Below are 24,379 nucleotides of genomic sequence, written 5' to 3' on the forward strand. Positions count from 1 at the left end.
ACACATTGGTCACATTTGAATACATTCCTGAAGGAGAATAGAATAAAATAGGAGCATTTGGCCACATTTTTAGTATATGTCTTTCAACGCAAGCTTATTCGAAATAGTCAACTTTTTAAGGAATAACTCGGAAGATGAGAAGTGAGAGCATGGCCCATCATACTTGAAACATACAAGAACATTGCGGGATTCGATTCTAAGGGAGAAGTTTAGCTAACATACCTCACTTGAGCTTTCCTTAATTTACTACAATGTTCCAAAAATCCTAGCAACTTAAATCTATCAGAGAGACGACAAAATCGAACCATAATTAGGAAGAGGTTCATGGGTTCAACTCATTTAAGCATTTCATCAAACACCATGTTTGCAAACTTAACTACAAGGTTCTTTTACAAGATTTCCTTCACCCCACGACCAATTGAACACCAAGATTTTACCCCTATTAGTTCAATAACCTCCCCAACATCCATATTGGTACATGCATGCATCAATAACAACTCTCATACCCAAGATTCACACTCCCTATTACCCAACTTCTGCCCAAACTCGAAACTGAAGACTAGGGTATGGAACCTTACTTCTTAGATGAAGACCCTATGAGCTTTCCTTGTTGAATTTCAAGGCTTGAGCAAGAATGTGATGAACAAAGGGGGTTTGGGCTTCCTTCTCTCTCTCTCTCTCTAAGATATTCCCCTCTTTCTAAAGTAGCCGTTTAAACCAGCCCAAATGTCCCCCAAAGTCATTTTTTAAAAATGGGATCGAGTAAAACTTTCTCAAACTTAAGCCTCAAAAACCGTGTTTGCGATCGAAGACCGGATCGTAAAATGAATATGCGGTCCGCAAAGGGGACCACAAATAGTCCCAAAACTGGGCTGCTCGGGCCAGGTCTGCGGTTAGCAGACCAGTTAAGCGGTCGCATAGCGCACCGCAAAAGTCCCCCTCCGAAATTCTTCATGCTGGTTATGTAACGGATGTGAGGTCCGCAAAATAGTTATGTGATCACGCTGTGAGCACGTGATTTTCCCGACTAAAAATACACCTAAAAATTCACAAAAAATAGATTTTCTAATTATTTTAATTTTTATTGAACTTTGTAACGACCCGGCCGGTCGTTTCATGAGTTATAGCTCTGTTTCTCCCATTTCTGCTTCCTTATGTGCTCCTCAGTTGTATTTCTTCGCGTCATGTTAGTTGGTTCGGGTTCGGAGTGGTTTTGGAGTGAATTGAGACACTTAGTCTCTTTTGAGAAGGCTTAAGTAGGAAAAGTCAATCGGATATTGACTTATGTGTAAACGATCTCGGATGTAATTTCCGATGATTCGATTAGCTCCGTTAGATGATTTTGGACTTGGGAGCGCGTCCGTAATATGATTTGGAGGTCCGTGGTAGAATTAGGCTTGAATTGGCGAAATTGGGAATTTGGCGTTTCTCGGTTGGCAGTCGAAATTTTGATATCGGGGTCACAATGGGATTTTGAAAATTGAAGTAGGTCCGTAGTGTCATTTGTGACGTTTGTGCAAAGTTTCAGGTCATTCGGAGGTGATTTGGTAGGTTTTGGTATCGTTTGCGGAATTCAGAAGTTTAGAGGTTCTTAGGCTTGAATCCGAGGGTGATTTGGTGTTTTGATGTTGTTTTGAGTGTTCCGAAGGTTTGACTAAGTTCGTAGATTGATATGTGACTTGTTGGTATGCTTGGTAGAGGTCCTGAGGGCATCGGATTGATTTCGGGTGGTTAACGGATCAAGGATGGAATTTGGAGGAATGTTGAAGAATTGTTCTCAGCTGTTAGAACCGCACCTGCGGAGTGGGGACCACAGGTGCGGGCCCGCAGAAGCGGAAGAGCAGCCGTAGAAGCGGCCATAGCTGAGAAGGGCAGGAGCCGCAGGTGCGCATATGGGACCGCACATGCGAGACCGCAGATGCTGGAATTTTACCGCAGAAGCGGGTTCTGAGGTTTAAGTGAAAACCGAACCTGCGATGAATTTACCTCAGGTGCGGCGTCACAAAAGCGACATAAGGACCGCAGATGCGAAAAATGCTGGGCAGAATGTATAAAAGGGAGACTTCGCGAAGTTGAGTTATTTTCCACCATTCTTGTTCGGACTTAGAGTTTTTGGAGGGTTTTGAAGAGGAAATCAAGGGGATATTCATTGGGGTAAGTTACTTGAGCTCAATACTTGTGATTATGATAATTTTCAGTTGTTTAAGCATGAAATTAGTAGAAATTATGGATGAAATTGAGGGGTTAGAGCTTGGAAATTGGAGAGTTTAATTGGAGGATTTTAAGGACCATTTGATGTCGGATTTTGATGATTTTGGTATGGATAAACTCGTGAGTGAAAGGAGTTTCTAGTTTTGTGATTTTTGTCGGATTCCGAGACATGGGCCTGGGGGCCGGATTTGGGTGAATTTTGGGATTTTGGTCTAAATTGATGATTTTTCGTATGGAATTATTTCATTGGCCTATAGTCATTGCATTGTATTGCTTTTGGTCAGACTCGGGCCGGTTCTAGAGGCAAGGGCGTCGCGGAGTATGGATTTGACCGGTTTGAGGTAAGTAATGATTGTAAATTCTTTCCTGAGGGTATGAAACCCCAGATTTCACATCGTTTCGCTACTTTGGTTGACGTACATGCTAGACAACGGGCGTGCGGGCGTGCACCATTGGGGATTGTGACTTGGTATGTCCCGTAGCAACTATTAAGTTCCGTATTTGACTGAAACTATATGATACTTGTGTGTTTTAGAAAGAATTGCTATAAATTGGGTTGAATGCCATATTTGGGCCTCGTGCCAAAGCTGTTTTGACCCTTAGGGGCCTTTTCTTATTATCCACTCACTGTTTTGATTTAAGATCTATACTCAGTCATGTTGTGTTTACTGATTTCATAACTCAGTCTTTACTACTCCGTTTTGATGCATAAAATGATATTGGGCTGAGAACCCTGTTTTTACTAATAGCCCGAGTGGCTTAAGAGGTTTATGACCGAGTGAGGCCGAGGGCCTGTTGTTGTGAGGATATTGAGAGTATAGCACGTGAGTTGTCCATGCAGCACTTGAGTTGTCCGTGCAACACGTGAGTTGTCCGTGCGGATTCTGATATTGATACTATAGCACGTGAGTTGTTCGTTCAGCACGTGAGTTGTCCATGTGAATTATAGCGCTTGGGCTGTAGGAGCCCCTCCGGAATCTGCACACCCCTAGTGAGCGCGGGTACCTTGAGCGAGTGATATGAGATATGCTCGAGGTGCTGATTCTGAGTGATGTTGAGCCCGAGGGGCTGTTTATGATGTTCATCACTTTTACTCTCATTTACATTGAGTCTCTGTTAAAACTGCTGAAAAATATCTTCAAATGATTTTTACCGAAAACTGGATTTTTATGAGATGATTCGACTCATATACTGATTTGGAAGCATGTTGTACTTATTGAGATTTCATGATGTGGATTTTATGTGTTTCCTACTGCTCAGTCTTTATTTACCTTTATTACTTACTGAGTTGGCGTACTCACATTACTCCCTGCACCTTGTGTGCAGATCCAGGGGTTGATGGACATCCTAGCGAGCTTTGGTTACATCCCCCACGGATCTGTGGAGTTAGCAAGGTAGCTACATGGCGATCGCAGCCTTGCTCTTCTCCCTCCTATCTTTCTTTAGATATTACTAGTTGTTTTCAGACTGTATTAGTCTAGTTTTCATCAGTCAGTCCTTGGTAGATGCTCATGACTTGTGACACCCCGATGTCGGGCTTTTCATTTCGCACTTTGTTATTCGAATTATCTTATGAGGTTTTATTATTTAAATATGCTTGAAGAAATCCTTATTTTGAAATATCGGGTTGTTTCGGTAAAATAGTTGGCTTGCCTAGTTCCACGTTAGGCGCCATCACGTCATGGTAGATTTGGGTCATGACAAGTTGGTATCGAAGCCTATACATAGATCTCACGAGTCATGAGCGGGTTTAGTAGAGTCTTGCGGATCGGTACGGAGACGTCTGTACTTATCTTCGAGAGGCTGCAGAACCTTTAGGAAAACTTCACGTTCTTGAATTCTTGTCATGCAAATCTGTTGATTCTAGTAACTAAACTTCCACAGATGATGAGGACACGTGCTACCGGTCAGGACGGACGGACACCAGTACCACCAGTTGGGGCCATGAGAGGCCGTAGTAGGGGCAGGGGTGTGGCCCGCACAGCAGCTAGGGCAGCACCTGCAAATCCACCAGTCGCCCCAGTTCATGATCAGGTCCCAGTTGTGGATGCTCCAACAGGACCAGCTCAGGCACCGGCTGTGCCTATTGTTATCCCAGGTCTTCAGGAGACCTTAGCTCAGGTCTTGACCGTGTGCACCAGTCTTGCTCAGACGGTCGCTGTTTCTACTACAGCAGCTACTTCCCAGGCCGGGGGAGGCACTCACACTCCCGCCGCCCGTACACCCGAACAGGTTGTTCAGGGACTGCAGACACCGGAGGCACCACCAGACCAACCGGTTGCGCTTGCTTAGGATTATATGGTACCAGTCATGCCTGATGACGAGCAGCGTCGATTGGAGAGGTTTGGTAGACTTCAGCCTCCGGCTTTCAGTGGTACAGAGGACGATTTGATGTTGGATTTTGATGATTTTGGTATGTATAGACTCGAGAGTGAAAGGAGTTTCTAGTTTTGTGATATTTGTCGATTCCGAGACGTGGGCCCAGGGGCCGGGTTTGGGTAAATTTCGGGATTTTGGTGTAGGCCGATTCCAGAGGCAAGGGCGTCACGGAGTAGGAATTTGACAGGTTCGAGGTAAGTAATGATTGTAAATCTTGTCCTGGGAGTATGAAACCCCGGATTTCACATCGTTTCACCATTTTGAGGTGACGTACATGATAGATGACGAGCGTGTGGGCGTGCACCGCTAGGTATTGTGACTTGGTCCGTCCCGTAGCAGCTATTAAGTTGCGTATTTGATTGAAAACTATGTGATACTTATATGTTTTAGAAAGAATTTCTATGATTTGGGCTAAATGCCATATTTGGGCCTCGTGCTAAGCTATTTGGACCCTTGGGGGCCTTTTCTTACTGTTTCCTCACTGTTTTGACTTAAAATCTGTACTCAGTCATGCTATGTTTTGCTGATTTCATAACTCAGTCTTTATTACTCCGTCTTGATGCATAAAATGATATTTTGGGCTGAGCACCCTGTTTTACTAATAGCCCGAGTGGCTTGAGAGGTTTCTGATTGAGTGAGGCCGAGGGCCTGTGTTGTGAGGATATCATGGGATTGGGCTGCGCGCCGCAGCATGTTGTTACTGATTTTTGATTATGAGAGGCCGAGGGCCTGACTTATTATGCTACGAGGTGGCTTGTTATAGCGCTTAGGCTGTAGGTGCGCCTACGGAGTTTTCACACCATTAATGAGCGCGGATACCCTGTGTGAGTGATATGATGTTATGCTCGAGGGGCTGTTATTGATTCATGTTGTGCCCGGAGGGCTGTTACGAGTGACTGTGAGGTTCGCCCGAGGGGCGGTTTACGAACTATTTTGGGAATGTGTCGGCAGGCCTAGTTCCATGATAGGCGCCATCACGACCGGGTTGGTTTTGGGGTCGTGACAAGTTGGTATCAGAGCCTAGGTTACATAGGTCTTTCGAGTTATGAGCGGGTTTAGTAGAGTCTTGCGGATCGGTACGGAGATGTCTGTAATTATCTTCGAGAGGTTGTAGAACCTTTAGGAAAAACTTCACATTCTTGAATTCTTGTCGTACGAATCTGTTGATTCTTGTAACTAAACTTGTGTTATTCTGTTCTCTCACAGATGGTGAGGACACGTGCTACCAGTCTAAACGGACGACCACCAGTACCACTAGTTGGGGCCACTAGAGGTCGAGGTCGCGGTCGAGGCCGTGGTAGGGGCAGGGGGATAGCCCGCACAGCGGATAGGGCAGCACCTGCAGATCCACCAGCCGCCCCAGTTCATGATCAGATCCACCTGCAGACACCGGAGGCACCACCACCCCAGCCGGTTGCACTTGCTCAAGATTATGTGGTACCAGTCATGCCTGATGACGAGCAGCGCAGATTGGAGAGGTTTGGTTGACTTCAGCCTCCGACTTTTAGTGGTACAGAGGGCGAGGATGCCCAGGGTTTCTTGGACAAGTGTTAGAGGATTCTACGTACAGCGGGTATTCTGGAGACCAGTGGGGTCTCATTTACTACTTTTTAGTTTCTTGGAGCCGCCTTTTGTCACACCTCCTTTTTACTACCCGGGAAGGGTATAGGGGAGTTTTTCCAATTAAAGTGATAATGATCGAAACGGGATTATTTATTCAAATTCAGAGTCGCCACTTCGGATAATTTATGGAGTCCCAAGTCACCGGTTTAAAATCCCAAATCGAGGAAGTTTGACTCTTATTTATGGTCTGCGAACACAGAAATCCGGGTAAGGAATTCTGTTAACCTAGAGAAGGTGTTAGGCATTCCAGGGTTCCGTGGTTTTAGCACGGTCGCTCAACTATTATTATTGGCCTAATTTCTGATTGATTACATGTTTTATACCTATTGTGCATTTTTACTCTTTGCCCGCTTTTAAATATTTATGGTATTATTCTAGAACAAGTTATGATTGTCGTACACTTGTTTGTTTGGTACACATTGCGAACCGTGTCACGGGAACTGTACCCACGATTTACAACATGTCTAAATTATTAGCATTATTAGTTATTGTGGCCGGATCACATAAATGTACCCCCGGATTCGGAAATTATGTGTCACAACTACGTCACGGGAATCGTACCCGTAGCTATGATAATTTTATATAGCGCGCCTAAAGCAAACTACGAATATTCATGGTTCTTAACGGCCTAAGTATGCTCCTAACAATCGAATTACTAAATTAGAACAAAACACAATGGCCATTAAGTCCAATACACAATATTAAAGCAGAGTCCAAATCTGACTTTTTAAGAAAATTATCCCCATGTCATCAAGCTTTTTACACTCAATTTGCTATCAATTACAAAGAAAAGCTATCACACAAACAGAGTCAATTTAACCCCGATAACGAGATTCAAATACGAAGATAATCAACTACAAATAATGTATTCACAATGTGTAACTTCACATTCATGTCATCAAAACCAATGTATATGAAATTAAAAGGAGATAGCAATTAACAATAGCAACAATTTCATAAACAGAGCATCGTAAATAGATAGAAACAGAACATGTATATGAAAGAATCGAAATTTAAACCTCAAACCGAAAATAGAGAACAACGATCTCAAATCGAACCTCGACGGAAGCCAATAAACGGCAACAAACTCGAACTTGCCGAAACTCGAGCTGGACCGGAACATGACAGAAACTCTTCTTTGTCGAACCGTTTTTTACGAAAGATATTATCGACTCCAACAACGTGATTGCTAGACTGATCCTTTAGCTCTTTGAAGCTAGGAGGTGTTGCTGTATTTTTAGTTAAGAGAAAGAAGGTCAAAAAGATTCCCAAAGCTTATATAGGAAGCCCCGTTAACTCGATTTACCCTAACGCTTAGATCTGGGTAGTGATGGAAAAGTCTGGCTCTCTCTCTGATTGAGTGTGTGCAGGTCGTGTGCGTAAAGAGCATTTCTGGAGAGGAAGGGAGGCCGGCTGGGTCTGTGGCTAGGTTTTCCGTCCAGTGACGCGGCTGTTGTGGTCGCTGCTTCTAATTTCGACTGTTCTGGTTGCTGTAAGCTTAGGGTCGCTGGTTGTTATGGTGGTCGTAAGTGAGTTGAAGAAGAAGGGGTGTTGTGTGGAGGAGTTCGCTTCTGTTGTTCGAGCAGCTGGTGGAGTGGGCAGCTGGTTTTGTGCGTGTTTTCTGGCATGAGCTGCTATCGAGGTGTTCTAGGTGTGTTAGGTTGAGGAAGATGATAAGGGTGCTCAAGGTTTTTCAATGGTTTTTAGAAGATGAAAGGTCTTAGGGTTCTTCATTTTTTGTGAAAAACGGCTGGTTCATCTCTAGGGTTGCACCATTTTTGTGTTTTTAGGTTATTTGGTTGTAAAGAAAAAGAAGAGAAAATGGCTGATCCCTTTTTTTAGTTCTAGGGATTGTTTTTAAGCTTCTTTCTAGGGTTTTAGGGGTATTGGGCTTGGGTTATTATGGGCTAGATCCGAATTGGGCCAAATTTTGGCCAAATTTACCTTTAAAAGTGGCCCTTTAACTCTACCAGACCAAAAGTATTAATTCCTAAAATAATAACTATAAAATTGTAAAATCATTCCTAATTAAAATAAATTACTAGAATAGAACTAGATACTAAAAGTAAAATTATTTTTGTATATTTTTTAATTTTATGAAAGGTAGATAAACTAAAAGTAACTAAATAAAATGTCAATTAGCTAAATAAGAGAAAATATTTTTGTAGTTTTCATTTTTGTGACAAAATAAAGTAAAAGAGTCAAAAATAGTTAAAGTAGCGATATTAGACCTAAACTAAATATTTAACACTAAAATGTGTAAAATTTCGGGGAGGGTCAAAAATCACATGTCTACACCTTTACTTGGTGGGAGGCTTATGAGAGGTGTAGGCCTGTTGGTGCAGCGCCCCTCACCTGGCAGAATTTCTCTGTTCACTTTTTGGAGAAGTATGTGCCACAATCCCACAAAGAGAAGCTGCGCAGGCAGTTCGAGCAGTTGCGTCAAGATAATATGACTGTGACGCAGTACGAGATGAGGTTCTCTGAGTTAGCTCATCATGCTATTTGGTTGGTTTGCACAGACAGGGAGAGGACCAGGAGGTTCGCGGATGGCCTTTCGTATCAGTTACGGATTCTAATGACCAGAGAGAGAGTATCTGGTGCTTCTTTCGAGGAGGTTGTTGACATTGCTCGGGATAAAGAGTCGATTCGCCGTCAGGAGCGAGTAGAGAGGGAGGCCAAGAGGCCTTGTGGATCTAGTAGTTTTGGGGGTGCTCCTCATGGGGGTCAGTTTCAGCATGGCAGAGGCCGTCCATTCAGACATGCTCAGTCAGCTCGCCCAGTTCATCGTGGGGCATCATCGGGCCATGGTTCTCACAATTCTCATCAGGGCCATTCATCACTTAGTGCTCTCTCAGCTCAGAGTTCGTCCCGTGCTCCATCAGCTCAGGGCTCTTCCATGCCAGGTTCTTCTACTAGTCATCCCAGTGCTAGGGGTTCCCTTCAGTCCCCGTCACCATCACCAGGGGGTTGTTATGAGTGTGGAGAGTTGGGTCACATGTGGAGGCAGTGTCCTCGTCTTCATGGGGGTCCGCCTCAGCAAATGAGCCAGCCATCGACTCCAGCACCAGTTACTTCACCACCCACCTAGTCAGCTAGGGGTGCAGGACAGTTAGTTAGGGGTCGCCTCAGAGGGGGAGGTCGATCAGGCGGTGGTCAGGCCCATTTCTATGCACTTCCAGCCAGACCAGATGTTATTGCTTCAAATGTTGTGATCACAGTTATTGACTCAGTTTTCCACAGAGATGCCTCTGTGTTATTTGATCCTAGTTCCACTTTTTCATATGTGTCATCATATTTTGCTCATTATTTGGATACGCCCCGCGAGTCTCTTGTTTCATCTATTCGTGTATCTAGTCCAGTGGGCGATATTATTGTTGTGGACTGCGTGTATCGGTCGTGTGTGGTGACTATTGGGGGTTTGGAGACCCGAGTGGACCTTTTGTTACTTAGTATGGTTGATTTTGATGTGATATTGGGCATGGATTGGCTATCTCCGTGTCGTGCTATTTTGGATTGTCATGCTAAGATAGTGACGTTGGCTATGCCGGCCGTGCCACGAATTGAGTGGCGAGGTTCGTCGGATTATGTTCCCAGTAGGGTGATTTCATTTTTGAAAGCCCAACGGATGGTTGGGAAGGGTTGTCTTTCATATTTGGCTTTTGTTAGGGATGTCGGTGTAGAGACCCCTCCTATTGATTCAGTCCCGGTAGTGAGGGATTTTCTGGATGTGTTTCCTGCAAACCTGTCGGGCATGCTGTCGGACAGGGATATTGACTTCGGTATTGATCTTGTGCCGGGCACTCAGTCCATTTCTATTCCACCGTATAGTATGGCATTAGCGGAGTTGAAGGAGCAGCTTTAGGAACTCCTTGATAAGGGGTTTATTCAGCCTAGTGTGTCACTTGGGGTGCGCCTGTTCTATTCGTGAAGAAGAAGGACACGATGAGGATGTGCATTAATTACAGGCAGTTGAACAAAGTCACAATCAAGAACAAGTACCCTTTGCCTCGTATTGATGATTTATTTGACAAGCTTCAGGGAGCGAGAGTGTTCTCCAAGATTGATCTCAGGTCAGGGTATCACCAGTTGAAGATCACGGACTCAGATATTCTTAAGACAGATTTCAGGACCCGATATGGTCATTATGAGTTCCTCGTGATGTCCTTTGGGCTGACCAATGCCCCAACACTGTTCATGCATTTGATGAACATCGTGTTTCGGCCCTATCTCGACTCATTTGTGATTTTTTTCATTGATGATATTCTGGTGTACTCGCGTAGTTAGAAGGAGCACGCTGAGCATTTGAGAGTTGTATTGCAGCGGTTGAGGGAGGAGAAGCTTTATGCAAAGTTCTCCTAATGTGAGTTTTGGCTCGATTCGGTTGCGTTCTTGGGGCACGTGGTGTCCAGTGAGCGTATCCAGGTTGATCCGAAGAAGATAGAGGCGGTTCAGAGTTGGCCCAGACCGTCCTCAGCCACAGAGATTCGTAGCTTTCTGGGTTTGGCAGGTTACTACCGTCGGTTCGTTCAGGGATTTTCATCTATTGCATCACCCTTGACCGAATTGACTCAAAAGGGTGCTCCTTTCAGGTGGTCGGATGAGTGTGAGGAGAGCTTTCAGAAGCTCAAGACCGCCTTGACCACAGCTCCATTGTTAGTTTTGCCATCAGCTTCAGGTTTATATACAGTACATTGTGATGCTTCTAGAGTTGGTATTGGGTGTGTGTTGATACAGGAGGGTAGAATGATTGCTTATGCTTCTCGTCAATTGAAGCCTCATGAGAAGAACTACCATGTTCATGATTTGGAGTTGGCTGCCATTGTTCACGCGTTGAAGATTTGGAGGCATTATCTCTATGGTGTGTCTTGTGAGGTGTTTACTGATCATTGTAGCTTCCAACACTTATTCAAACAGAAGGATCTCAATTTGAGGCAGCGGAGATGGTTGGAGCTGCTAAAGGTCTATGATATTACTATCTTGTACCATCCGGGAAAGGCCAATGTAGTGGCCGATGCCTTGAGTAGGAAGGCGGTGAGTATGGACAGTTTGGTATATATTCGTGTTGGGGAGAGACCTCTTGCAGTTGATGTTCAGGCCTTGGCCAATCGGTTTGTGAGGTTGGATATTTCGGAGCCCGGTCGGATCTTAGCTTGTGTCGTTTCTCGGTCTCCCTTGTTTGATCGTATCAGAGAGAGCCAGTATGATAATCCTCATTTGCTTGTCCTCAAGGACAGAGTTCAGCACGGCGATGCTAGAGATGTGACTATTGGTGATGACGGGGGTATTGAAGATGCAGAGCCGAATATGTGTGCCCAATGTAGATGGGCTTCGGGAGTTGATTCTGGAGGAGGCCCATAGCTCGCGGTATTCCATCCATCCGGGTGCCGCGAATATGTACCAGGATTTGAGATAGCAGTACTGATGGATGAGAATGAAGAAGGATATAGTGGGATTTGTAGCTCGATGTCTCAACTGTCAGCAGGTGAAATATGAGCATCAGAGACTGGGTGGCTTTCTTCAGCAAATGGATATTCCAGAGTGGAAGTGGGAGCGGATCACCATGGATTTTGTAGTTGGACTCCCACGGACTTTGAGGAAGCTCGATGCTATTTGGGTGATTGCGGATCGGCTGACCAAGTCCGCGCACTTCATTCCTGTGAGTACTACCTATTCTTCAGAGTGGTTAGCTGAGATTTGTATCCGAGAGATTGTTCGCCTGCATGGTGTCCCGATTTCCATCATTTCCGATAGAGGTACTCAGTTTACAATACAGTTTTGGAGGGCCGTGCAGCGAGAATTGGGTACTCAGTTTGAGTTGAGCACAACTTTTCACCCTCAGACGGACGGGCAGTCCGAGCGTACTATTGATATTGGATAACATGTTGCACGCTTGTGTCATTGATCTTGGGGGTTCATGGGACCAGTTTCTACCGCTCGCGGAGTTTGCATATAACAACAATTATCAGTCGAGTATTCAGATGTCTCCATATGAGGCTTTATATAGGAGACGGTGTAGATCTCCAGTGGGTAGGTTTGAGCCGGGCGAGGCTAGACTTATGGGTACTGACTTACTTCAGGATTCTTTGGACGAGGTGAAAGTGATTCAGGAGCAGCTTCGTACAGCGCAGTCGAGACAAAAGAGTTATGCTGACAGGAAGGTTCCTGATGTGTCTTACATGGTTAGGGAGAAGGTTCTACTAAAGGTCTCGCCCATGAAGGGTGTTATGAGATTTGGGAAGAAGGGCAAATTGAGCCCTCGGTTCATTGGGCTTTTTGAGGAGCTTGGGAGGATTGGGGAGGTGGCTTATGAGCTTGCTTTGCCACCTAGCATGTCAAGTGTGCATCTGGTATTTCATGTTTCTATGCTCCGGAAGTATATTGGCGATCCGTCATATGTTTTGGATTTCAGCACGGTTCAGTTAGACGGTGATTTGACCTACGATGTGGAGCCAGTGGCTATTTTGGAGCGTCAGGTCCGAAAAATGAGATCAAAGGATATAGCTTCAGTGAAAGTGCAGTGGAGAGGTAGGCCCATGGAGGAGGCTACTTGGGAGATCGAGCGGGAGATGCGGAGCAGATATCCACACCTGTTTGAGGTTCAGGTATGTTTCTAGACTCGTTTGGGGACGAACATTTGTTTAAGAGGGGGAGGAAGTAACGACCCGGCCGATCATTTCATGAGTTATAGCCCTATTTGCCCCCATTTCTGCTTCTTTATGTGTTCTTCAGCTGTATTTCATTGTATCGTGTTGGTTGGTTCGGGTTCGGAGTGTTTTTGGAGTGAATTGGGACACTTAGTCTCTTTTGAGTAGGCTTAAGTTGGAAAAGTCAATCGGATGTTGATTTAAGTGTAGATGATCTCGGATGTGAATTTTGATAGTTCGGTTAGCTTCGTTAGGTGATTTTGGATTTGGGAGCACGTCCGAAATGTGATTTGGAGTAGGGGTGTTCAAAATCGAACCGAAACCGAAAAACCGAACTGAAATCGAAGCTTAATGGCTTATTGGTATCGGGTTAACGGTTTAACGGACGGGGAACGGATTGAAATTTTTTTATTAGTGGTTTATCGGTTTGAGGCAGATTATTCAATTTTCTTAACGGATAATTCGTTAACCCGTTAAATATTGATCGATAAAAATATCCTCAAAATATTAATCGAGTTTTATGCCCTTACAAGCCTAAATTCCTTCAACGAGATAATTTATGTTGGATAGAATTGTAATATTGAATTTTACCAACTATTTTCAACGTTTGAATTCAACTAAACTTCTGCCTACTTGAATTTTTGTCAATCCACCAGGAATTTGAAATCGTTCCCAGTTCAAATTGATAACTGTTTCAAACTCATATTTCTCCACTTCATTGTTTTCGAGTATTAGGGTTTATATACGCTAATAACTTTTATCTTATTTAACATAATATCAAGACACGTGATTTTTTTTTCCAATTGTTTTGAATTATTAGTAGGTAATAATTTTATAAACTTTTTGTGATTCTACATTGTTTGATTCGTAAAGAAATCTCTTCCTATTCATTTTATATATAGTCGTCGTGTGGTAACTTTTTATATGTTTTATTTCTGTTCTATACAATAGGATTAAGATTTTAATGTACGATTTTATACTGATTGACACGAAATTATTTCTGTGACTTCTACGTCTATAAATTAGTGATGCTAATTTTCACTTTTACCTAAAATTATATTTTGTTTTTTCTTATCCTGGGCAAATATATCTTCCTAAGTCCTAACTAACAAAACTCTTGGATTAGCGATTCTGTCCAAGCAGATGACATGTGAAAATATACAGTATGCCCACTTCTAATCATAATATTAGTACACCAAGAAATCTTTCACATGGACTAAGGCCAATGTGCATAAACATAAATAAGATTCTAGACAAATGATTTATCCATCACGGTGTCTCTTCTGCTTCGTCCCTCTTAGTACGTCGACCACCTATTTAAACATACAGAGACTAAAATTTATTTTATTTTGATTGAATTAGGCCGATAAACCGCCCGATAACCGTCCGATAAAAGCTAAACCGATACCAATTCACCCGATATCTTATCGGGTGGCTAGCGGATTAATACATTTAAAAGCCGATAACCGATGAGCCAAACCGTTAAGAGTAAATAACCGCCCAATCCGCCTGATAAGCAACCCTAATTTGGAGGTCCGTGGTAGATTTAGGCTTGAATTGGCAAAATTGGAAATTTGGCATTTCTCGATCGGCAGTGAAAATTATGATATCGGGGTCGAAATAAAATTCTGGAAATTGGAGTAGGTCCGTAGTGCCATTTGTGACGTGTGTGCAAAATTTCAGGTCATTCGGAGGTGATTTGATAGGTTTTAGCATCGTTTGCGGAATTCGGAAGTTTAGAAGTTCTTAAGCTTGAATCCGAGGGTCATTTGGTGTTTTGATTTGTTTTGAGTGTTTCGAAGGTCTGAATAAGTTTGAATGGTGATATATGACTTGTTGGAATGTTTGGTAGAGGCCCCGAAGGCCCCGGGTTGATTTCGTATGATTGATGAATCAAGGATGGGAATTGAGGAAATGCTGAAGATTTCCTTCGGCTGTCATAACCGCACCTGCGGAGTGGGGACCGCAGGTGCGAGATTCGCAGAAGCTAGATTGGACCGCAGATGCGGAGAATTGGGATGAGGTAAGGCCGCAGGTGCGCACAAGGTACCGCACCTGCGGACCGCAGATGCGGGCATTTGAGTGCAGAAGCAGGATTTGAGGTTTAAGTGAAAACCGCACCTGCGATAGGTTTTTCGCAGGTGCGGCGTCGCAGAAGCGACATGGTGACCGCAGATGCGGAAAATGTTGGGCAGAATGTATAAAAGGTTTTCTTCGCGAATTTTGCCTAATTCCTTCATTTTTAAAGACGGGTTTTGAGCTTTGGGCAGTGATTTTCAAGAGCAATCAAGGGTTATCAGTTGAGTAAGCTACTTGGGCTTTATTACTTGTGTTTATGATAATTTTCCCATTGTTTAATCCTGAAATTAGTGGAAATTTGGGGTGAAGTTGAAGGGGTTGGAGCGTGAGTTTTGGAGAGTTTTGATTGAGGAATTGAAAAACCATTTGAGGTCGAATTTTGATGATTTTGGTATGTATAGACTTGGGAGTGAAAGGAGTTCCTAGTTTTGTGATTTTTGTCGAATTTCGAGACGTGGGCCTGGGGGCCGGATTTGGGTGAATTTCGAGATTTTGGTATAATTTGATAATTTTTCGTATGGTTTTGGTTCATTGGCCTATATTGATTGCATTGTATTGCTTTTGGTCAGACTCAAGAAGTTTGGAGGCCGATTCCAGAGGCAAGGGCGTCGTGGAGTAGGGATTTGACCGGTTCGAGGTTAGTAATGATTGTAAATCTTGTCCTGAGGGTATGAAGCCCCGGATTTCACATCGTTTCACTATTTTGAGGTGACGTACATGCTAGATGACGAGCGTGTGGGCGTGCACCGCTAGGGATTGTGACTTGGTCCGTCCCGTAGCAGCTATTAAGTTGAGTATTTGATTGAAAACTATGTGATACTTATATGTTTTAGAAAGAATTTTTATGATTTGGGCTGAATGCCATATTTGGGCCTCGTGCCAAGCTGTTTGGACCCTTGGGGGCCTTTTCTTACTGTTTTGACTTAAAATTTGTACTCAGTCATGCTATGTTTTACTGATTTCGTAACTCAGTCTTTATTACTTCGTCTTTATGCGTAAAATGATATTTTGGGCTGAGCACCCTGTTTACTGATAGCCCGAATGGCTTGAGAGGTTTCTGACTGAGTGAGGCCGAGGGCCTGTGTTGTGAGGATATTATGGGATTGGGATGCGCGCCGCAGCATGTTGTTACTGATTTTTGATTATGAGAGGCCGATGGCCAGATTTATTATGCCACGAGGTGGCTTGTTATAGCGCTTGGGCTGTAGGAGCCTCTCCGGAGTCTGCACACCCCCAGTGAGCGCGGGAACCCTGTGTGAGTGATATGATGTTATGCCCGAGGGGCTGTTATTGATTCATGTTGTGCCCGAGGGGGTGTTACGAGTGACTGTGAGGTTCGCCCGAGGGGCTGGTTCTGAGTGATGTTATGCCCGATGGGCGGTTTACGAACTATTTTAGGAATGTGTCGGCTGGCCTAGTTCCATGATAGGCGACATCATGACCGGGTTGGTTTTGGGGTCGTGACAAGGTCCGCAAAGAGGTTATGTGTTCGCATAGTAAACCGCAGAAACGCCATGTTCTGCAAAAAATCTCTTTCAACACCCCAACGTACTGTACAACCCAAAAAGTCCATACTGTGGCGAGATTACCTCGGCACCACGAAACTCCGGGTTCTAGGTAAAATTTTACGGGACCTTACACAATCAAGAAATACCATTAGAAACCTGAAAATATAACATGTTAAAATACACACAAAAAAAAATATAAATATCCTCTGCCTAAGCAGTGTGTTTTTTAAAAATGCGCAAAATATATAAAGTATTAGTGATCTAAAGAGGAAGAAGTCATACATATTATCCCAATGTCCTACGGATAGCACATTACATTTGACTTCTCAAAACTTTCACAAATCTTCTCTCATTCCCAACCACTCTCCTTCTTCTTCTCTTCTCTCCCTATCTTACTTTAGTCCCCTTATGTGATAAACCTCTTTAAATTTTCATCTTTAATTTGAAACAATATGGGCAAAGCATCCAAATGGTTCAAAGCACTCTTCATTTCCAGGAAAACCGACTCCTCTTCTTCTTCTTCATCAATACAAAAGAAATGGAGTAACGTTGAATCCTACAGAGATAAGGATTTTCAACAGCACCACCATGATCACCACCCTGAAAGATCACACCACTACGCTGTCTCCATGTCAGTTCACGGTAGAAATGATGTAGTAGTGGCGGAGATAAATTCAAGATTTAAATTTAGTAAGTTCATTTTCTGTACGTTCTTACAATTATAAGTTCAAAATTTAATATTTAATATAAAATTTTAGTGATATTTTAACATTCTATATTCTATTTTATGCGGTATTATTTTCTTATTAATTCGTTTCAAGAAAAACATGACGTTTCTATATATATTTGGAAATAATGTAACACTAGATTTTTTTTTCATTTTACGTTTAATGAAATGCTTGAGTCCATTACTCAAATGGTCACTCAGCTATCCAAATTATCTCCTAAAGTCACTTTACTTTCGTTTGTAACAACAAAGTCACTGGACTATGCCTATTGCATTCAGAAGGTCACTCAACTAGATTTTCCAAATATTGGATTGCCAAATACGGATCTATAATTCAGAAGGATGGGGAGATAGATGAGGATGTCACACACCGTATCGGAGCAGGGTGGATGAAGTGGAGGCTCGCTTCCGGTGTCTTGTGTGATAAGAATGTGCCGTTGAGACTTAAGGGTAAGTTCTACAAGATAGTTGTGAGACCGACTATGTTGTATGGGGCTGAGTGTTGGCCAGTCAAAACCTCTCATGTCCAGCAGGTGAGGGTAGCGAAAATGAGGATGTTGAGATGGATGTGTAGGCATACTAGGTTGGATAGAATTAGGAATGAAGTTATTCGAGACAAGGTGGGAGTGTCCCCTGTGGAGGCAAAGATGCGTGAGGCAAGGTTGAGGTGGTTCGGGCATGTTAAGAGGAGAAGCACAGATGCCCCTGTCAGGAGATGTGAGAGGTTGGCCTTAGGAGGTGTGAGGAGGGGTAGAGGCAGGCCAAAGAAGTCTTGGGGAGAGGTGATCAGGCGGGATATGGCGCTACTTGAGCTAACCGAGGACATGACTCTAGATAGAATGGTGTGGAGGTTGAAGATTAGGGTAGAAGGTTAGTAGGTAGTCGTGCATCTCCCTTTGTCTTCTCTAGCTCGATAGTATTAGCGCTAGTTCGGTACCCTTTTTCTCCTTAGTTTTCTATATTCGCATGTCTCGTTTCGTTGTTACTTGCTATTGGTAATTCCGTAGTTTGCTGCCTCGGAATTATTTTTCTAAATATGTTATCTGTTGCTATCTCCGATTTAGTTTTCTAATTATTGTTTTGCTATTACTTGCTACCAGGGCTTCTCTCACCTTCTTTAGCCGAGGGTCTATCGGAAACAGTCTCTCTGCCCTTCCAGGGTAGGGGTAAGGCTGCGTACAGCCTACCCTCCCCAGACCCCACATGTGGGACCACACTGGGTCGTTGTTGTTGTTGTTGTTTGCCAAATACCTATTTTACCCTCTAAATTATAAACATTTATCTTCTTTTTATTTTTTTTAACTTTTTAATATTATAATTTTTCCTTTTTAATNTCTGTATAGGGTAAAATATACTATGTTAAGTCGTGCATGGAATATATATAATATAATTGACCATAATTTTCAAGAACATGTAATGTATATTATAAAAATACTTTTATTTAAATAATTATTTTTATATTACGCATGAATGCTCATTATTTTGTTATTCCAGCATTATAGATGCTTAAATACTTTTTATTTTTTAATTTATAAATAATATTTATTTATTATATAGGTAAGTCCATAATATAAATTAAAAAGGAAAAATTATAATATTAAAAGGTTTTTAAAAAAAATAAAAGAAGATAAATATTCATAATTTAGAGGGTAAAATAGGTATTTGGCAATTCAAAATTTGGAAAATCTAGTTGAGTGACCTTCAGAGTGCAATCGGTAGTTCAATGACTTTGTTGTTACAAACGAAAGAAAAGTGACTTTAGAAGATAATTTGAGATAGTTGAGTGACCATTTGAATAATTGACTCTAAAATGCTTTTATACTTTTAAAACCATATTTCTTTAACCCACATAAATTGGAACAAAAAGAGCATAAGTCTTTGAGTAAACACTAGTTTAGTTGAGTAAACATAAATATCATGGTATAGCCAGTTTTCACACTAGTCAATGAAAAATAGCCAGCGTTTATCAAGTCAATGAAAAATAGCCACTATTTTGCTGCAACAGGGACCGGTCCAGTATAATATACGGGAGTTCTGGTGCATTTGTGTACGAACTCCAGCATATTATGCTGGACCGGTATACTTTGCTAACTCATGTAAAATTTGCGGGAGACTGGAGCACCAGTGCTCCAAACTCCAGTATATTATACTGGACAATTATACTTGCTGGAACTCCCGTAAAATTTGCGGGAGTTCCAGCATAATTATGCTTGAACTCCCGTAAAATTTGCGGGAGTTCCAGCATAGTTATCCTGGAACTCCCGTAAAATTTGCGGGCGTATTTTTCCGGATTTTGAACAGTATTTTCGCTCAGATTTAAAGTGGCTAAATTTCGATGACTTTTGAAACTTGGCTTTTTCAACGACCAGTGGTAAATCTGGCTATTTTTGAATTTCTCCCTTAATTATATGCTACATACGCCTTTGTGCAATGGACCCCACCAACAGCCCCGTCACGGTAGAAGAGGTGGTGGAGCTGTTAGCAAGTAGCGGTGGTACAACATTGGTGGCAACGTGGAACGGTGTTTGGGTCGTGAAGAATGGGCCGCCGTCGTGATAAAGTCACATTTCCGAGCTTATCTGGTTAGTTATAGAGTCCTCTCTTTGTTTCATTTCACGTCAAATAATTATTTTTTACTATAAGTTTGTCAAAATATTTTTCTCGTTCTTTTAAATATATCATTTTTATTTATAAAATTTATGGTCAAATCACATTTCAAATTAAATTATTCGAGCATCATATTTTGAACATTTTCACATAAAATAAACGGAGGGGTAATACATTCTTTTTTTGCCTTTTCCATTTTGTGAATTCCACCAATATTCTTGATAGGAAGTAGGAACAATTTACTCGTAACCTGTAAAGGACGGTTAAAAAGGTGTAGATGGTTTTGTTACCCATCTGGACAAAGAAATTGGACATTTTACTAGTGTTCATAAAAGGGACAATTAATTACGCGATCAATTTCTTTTTTTTTAGTTTTCACTCAGTGTTTAATATCTGCATTGATGTCTGACTAAATCCGAATTTAAGACAGAAAGTCACTCTTACAACTAGAATTTTTATGTAAAAATTAAATATTAATAGGGCAAGAGTGGATTAACAGTTAATGAAATAGAACGAAAACCATAAGAGATTAGGGTTTAAATTCCGAAAAAAGAAAGAAAAAAAAAATTAGATGCCTTTTTTCCTTTACCTAAGCCGTGATGAGCTGAATTATCCGATACTAAACGGAATAGTTGATTTGCGCAAAAATTGGCACGTGCAAATTTTGTTATACACTTGTATTTCTTAAAATTCTTTTTGGGAGTTGGGTTTGGGGTAGGCGTACGGGGTGGGGGGGGGGGTGTTCTGGTGTGAAATGTATATAGAGAAGAGGAAAATAGACTAGTTTGGACACGTGTTGACCTAAATATCTAAAAGTAGAACATTTTGTGGTCGGTGCATTGTTTTGGAGTTTCACTCATTAATTTATGTACTTCGAGAAATATATGTAGTCATAACTTTTCCTATAGAGTTACTCCATCCGGTTCACAATAAGTGTTCAATTTGCTTTTAGCACGCCCACTAAAAAAATACTAAATTTTATACAAAAGTATTTATTATGACTAAACTATCCCTAATTAAACATTTAGTGCTAGGAGTAAGAAAACTTTTTAGGGATATGTACATAGGGGTTATTTTGTAAAAACAAATTAAATTCTTTCTTGATTACATAACTGGACACTTATTTTGAACCAAAATGAAAAAGCAAATTGGACACTTATTGTGAACCGGAGGGAGTAACTCATATACGTTGATTTGTTAAAAAAAATTACTCCATCTTTATATTAAAAATATATTTTTACTTTTACTTGTTTATTTTAGCAAATCAAGAAAAAGACAATCTTTCTTTTCTAATTTACCTTTATCATTAACTGCTTATTCCCCAATTTATTTTTCAAAATTTTTTAAATGTTACCATTACTATGTGTAAAATATATACTTCATTTATTTTTTCTTAAAAGACGTGCAAAATTAAAAGTAGACATATTTGTATGCCTTTTAAGTCCTTGTCTTTTTATGTGTTTAATTTAGAACACATACTCTTATATGTGTGCAAATACATATATGTTATATATTATATATATTAATATCAAAGACTTTGACTTTAAATCTATTTTATTTTAAATTTATTTGAATAAACAGATGCGTCTGTCTATGAAAGAACACATCTTATTGAAAAGGTCCGATGGTCGCCTATAAATAGAAGTTCTTCCAACAAAGTAGACATAGAAAAATCTGCAGTATATACTTGGCTTGTTGTATCCTGAAGAAGATTGTTTGTATTTCCCCAATTTGTATATGGGCAAATCTTCTTTAAGAAAAGTCGTTCTCCTAATACATGAATAACTTTTCCCCTAACCGGCTACCAAACGACCCCTAAGGGCATTGAAGGGACTTGAGGCATTAGTCATATTGTGAGGAAGCAAACTGCTGATATGTTACGGCGTATGCAAGCATTAATAAGAGCTCAGTCGAGAGCTCGTGTTGGACGATCTCAGGTTTCAGAATCGCCTTAATTATTTTAGCGCCAAGTCTATTCAATTTCTTGATCATGCAAGTAAAATTTCACTTTCCCCTCCATTTTCAAATTTGAAATGAATCTTGAAATATGTTAATTAGTAACAACTTGTAGTGATTGTCAACTAATTGAAGTAAATTTTTTATTTTACAAAGATTTTTGTCCTGGTTTAATAATTGTATTTCTGAAATTTTGGTGTATAGGGTCCTGCAACTCCTGATAAATTCGAGCATGTTATTCGTGCAAGGAGCATGAAGAATGATCAAATGTTTATGCTCAAGGTATTGGCCGGATATTTTATGCTTCAGGAGACACATTATCTAGGGAAAAGTATCGAAAATATCTCTCTTTACTCTACGTTATACTGAGATGTCATTCATACTGTTGTTGTTAGCAAATTGCCTTGTATCTGCCCTTGATCCTAACGGAGTTCCAACCTGAAGTATAATGGAAGATAACTATAGACTAGAGTGACGACTAGAGAGATAAGTCTGGACCTTTTTCCTGATGTATTTTGATACGTGGAATCCAACCAATCCATGATAGAGCCATGTTACGGTGTAGGGGAAGTACGAAACGACTTGCTAATGACAATGATATGACAGATAAAATCAAAATATTTCATATGCTAGAGAACTTATGTGAATTGCTTCTCGTGAGCTAAGGGTCTATCAAAAACAGCCTGTGTATTCAGATCCCACACTATGGGAATATACTGGCGTATGTTGTTGTTGTTGTTGTTATATTTCATATGCTAGAGAGGTAAGTATGGACGTTTTCCCCATTATCTATTTGCATAAACTTATGCCTAACATAAAATGGTATTAATGCAGAGGAATTCTTCAAACCATATGGGCTGCAGAATAGACAAAAAACAAGGATCTTTTGCAAGAACTGGCTCAATTGATGGTATTGGCAAGATCCTTGAAATAGAAAGTGGAAAACCATATATTACTTCCACACATAGGAATCTCTTCCATTCCTCTGATCTTAGCTTAAATTGAGACCAATTAAGTTACAGCTTGGATGAAACCTGTTTCTCCTCTGCTGATAATAGCCCTCAACTTCTTTCGACCTCATCTAAATGTGCTCGTTTGAGGCGAGGACCATTTACGCCAACTAAGAGTACCGATGGTACAAGAAGCTGCACGAGTGGATACTCAGATAATCATCCAAACTACATGTCTTACACCGAGGCAGCTAAGGCAAAGACGCGGTCAATAAGTGCACCAAAACTAAGACCTCAGTATGATATGTCAAACTCAACAAAGAGGTACTCAAGATCTAGCTTGCAAAAAGGTTCTAACCATTATACCAACTTCACTAGCAAAGGCGTGTATCCGGCGGGTTCTGGTCGATTGGACAGACATGGAATGCCTGTTAGGGGAGATTCGGATGAGTTTAGCCGTGGTTTTTTGCACATATATTAAGATGATTCAAGTTCAAGTTCAAGTTTGAGTTTCAAAATTGTTTAACATGCTAACATATATATGTATCTAAGTCCAAATATTTAATGTCCTGAACCTGCATTTTCCTTTGTATGTAGAAATATAGTTACTGCATTTTCGGAAACAGCCTCTCTTAGGTAGGGGTAAGGCACTTTACCCTCCCCAAACTTCACTTGTGGGATTTCATTGGGCTTGTTGTTATTGTTGTTAGAAATATAGTTACTGAACTGATGTGGCTCACTTTGTGTCTGGTTTTGATTTAACTATAAAGGATGTATAGCCCGTTTGGCCAAGCTGCAAAAATCAGCTTATATTGAGAAGTGCTTTTTTTCAAAAGTGTTTTTCTCAAAAGTACTTTTGGTGAGAAGCAGTTTGTGTTTGACTGATTAGTTTGAAAAGTACTTCTGAGCAGCAATTAGTGTTTGGCCAAGCTTTAAAAAACTGCTTCTAAGTGTATTTTTCTCAAAAGTGCTTCTCAAAAAAGTGCTTTTGGAGAGAAGCTACTTTTTTCTGCTTCTCCAAAACTGCGTCTGCTTCTCCTCAAAAGCACTTTTTTTCCTTCCAAAAGCTTGGCCAAACACCTCAATTTTTGGCCAAAAATGCTTTTGGCCAAAAAAAAAAACACTTTTGAAACTTGGCCAAACAGGCTAGTAGTCTCTCAGTTTACTGCATATTTTTTTTTTTACTGTTGAATACATAAATTTGTAAGAGTCACCAATGTATATCAAATAGTTCCAAAATTAGTACTTAATACACAAAGCGTCTATCTGAAACAGCTTCTCTATCCTCACAGGGTAAGAATAAGGTATGCGTTACTTTAAGTAAAAACTGAAAGACATTAAATGGGAGGAAAGGGATAAAGAGAAAAGGGGCAAAAATCAAATAACATGTACTCCCTCCGTTTCAATTTATGTAAACCTGTTTGACTGGGCATGGAGTTTAAGAAAAAATGAAGACTTTTGGAATTTGTGGTCCTAAACAAGTTAAAAAGGGGTCCAGAGTATTTGTGTGGTTATAAAAGCTTCTCACTAAGGGTAGAGTAGTAAGTTTAAGCTAAATTGTCTCCAAATTTAGAAAGGGGTCATTCTTTTTGGAACGAACCAAAAAGGAAATAGTTTCACATAAACTGAAACAGAGGGAGCACTAAATAAATAAGAATCTTAGCCTAGGAGAAGTGTCACATCATCTCTATA

The 24,379-nt window shown here is 41.1% G+C and overlaps 1 pseudogene; it reads left to right on the forward strand.

Moving 5' to 3' along the window:
* Nucleotides 1–752: 752 nt before the first annotated feature.
* On the forward strand, nt 753–23,310 carry LOC109207100 (annotated as a pseudogene).
* The last annotated feature ends 1,069 nt before the right edge of the window (nt 23,311–24,379 follow it).

Source organism: Nicotiana attenuata, unplaced genomic scaffold (genome assembly GCF_001879085.1).
Source record: "Nicotiana attenuata strain UT unplaced genomic scaffold, NIATTr2, whole genome shotgun sequence".
Classification (NCBI taxonomy): domain Eukaryota; kingdom Viridiplantae; phylum Streptophyta; class Magnoliopsida; order Solanales; family Solanaceae; genus Nicotiana; species Nicotiana attenuata.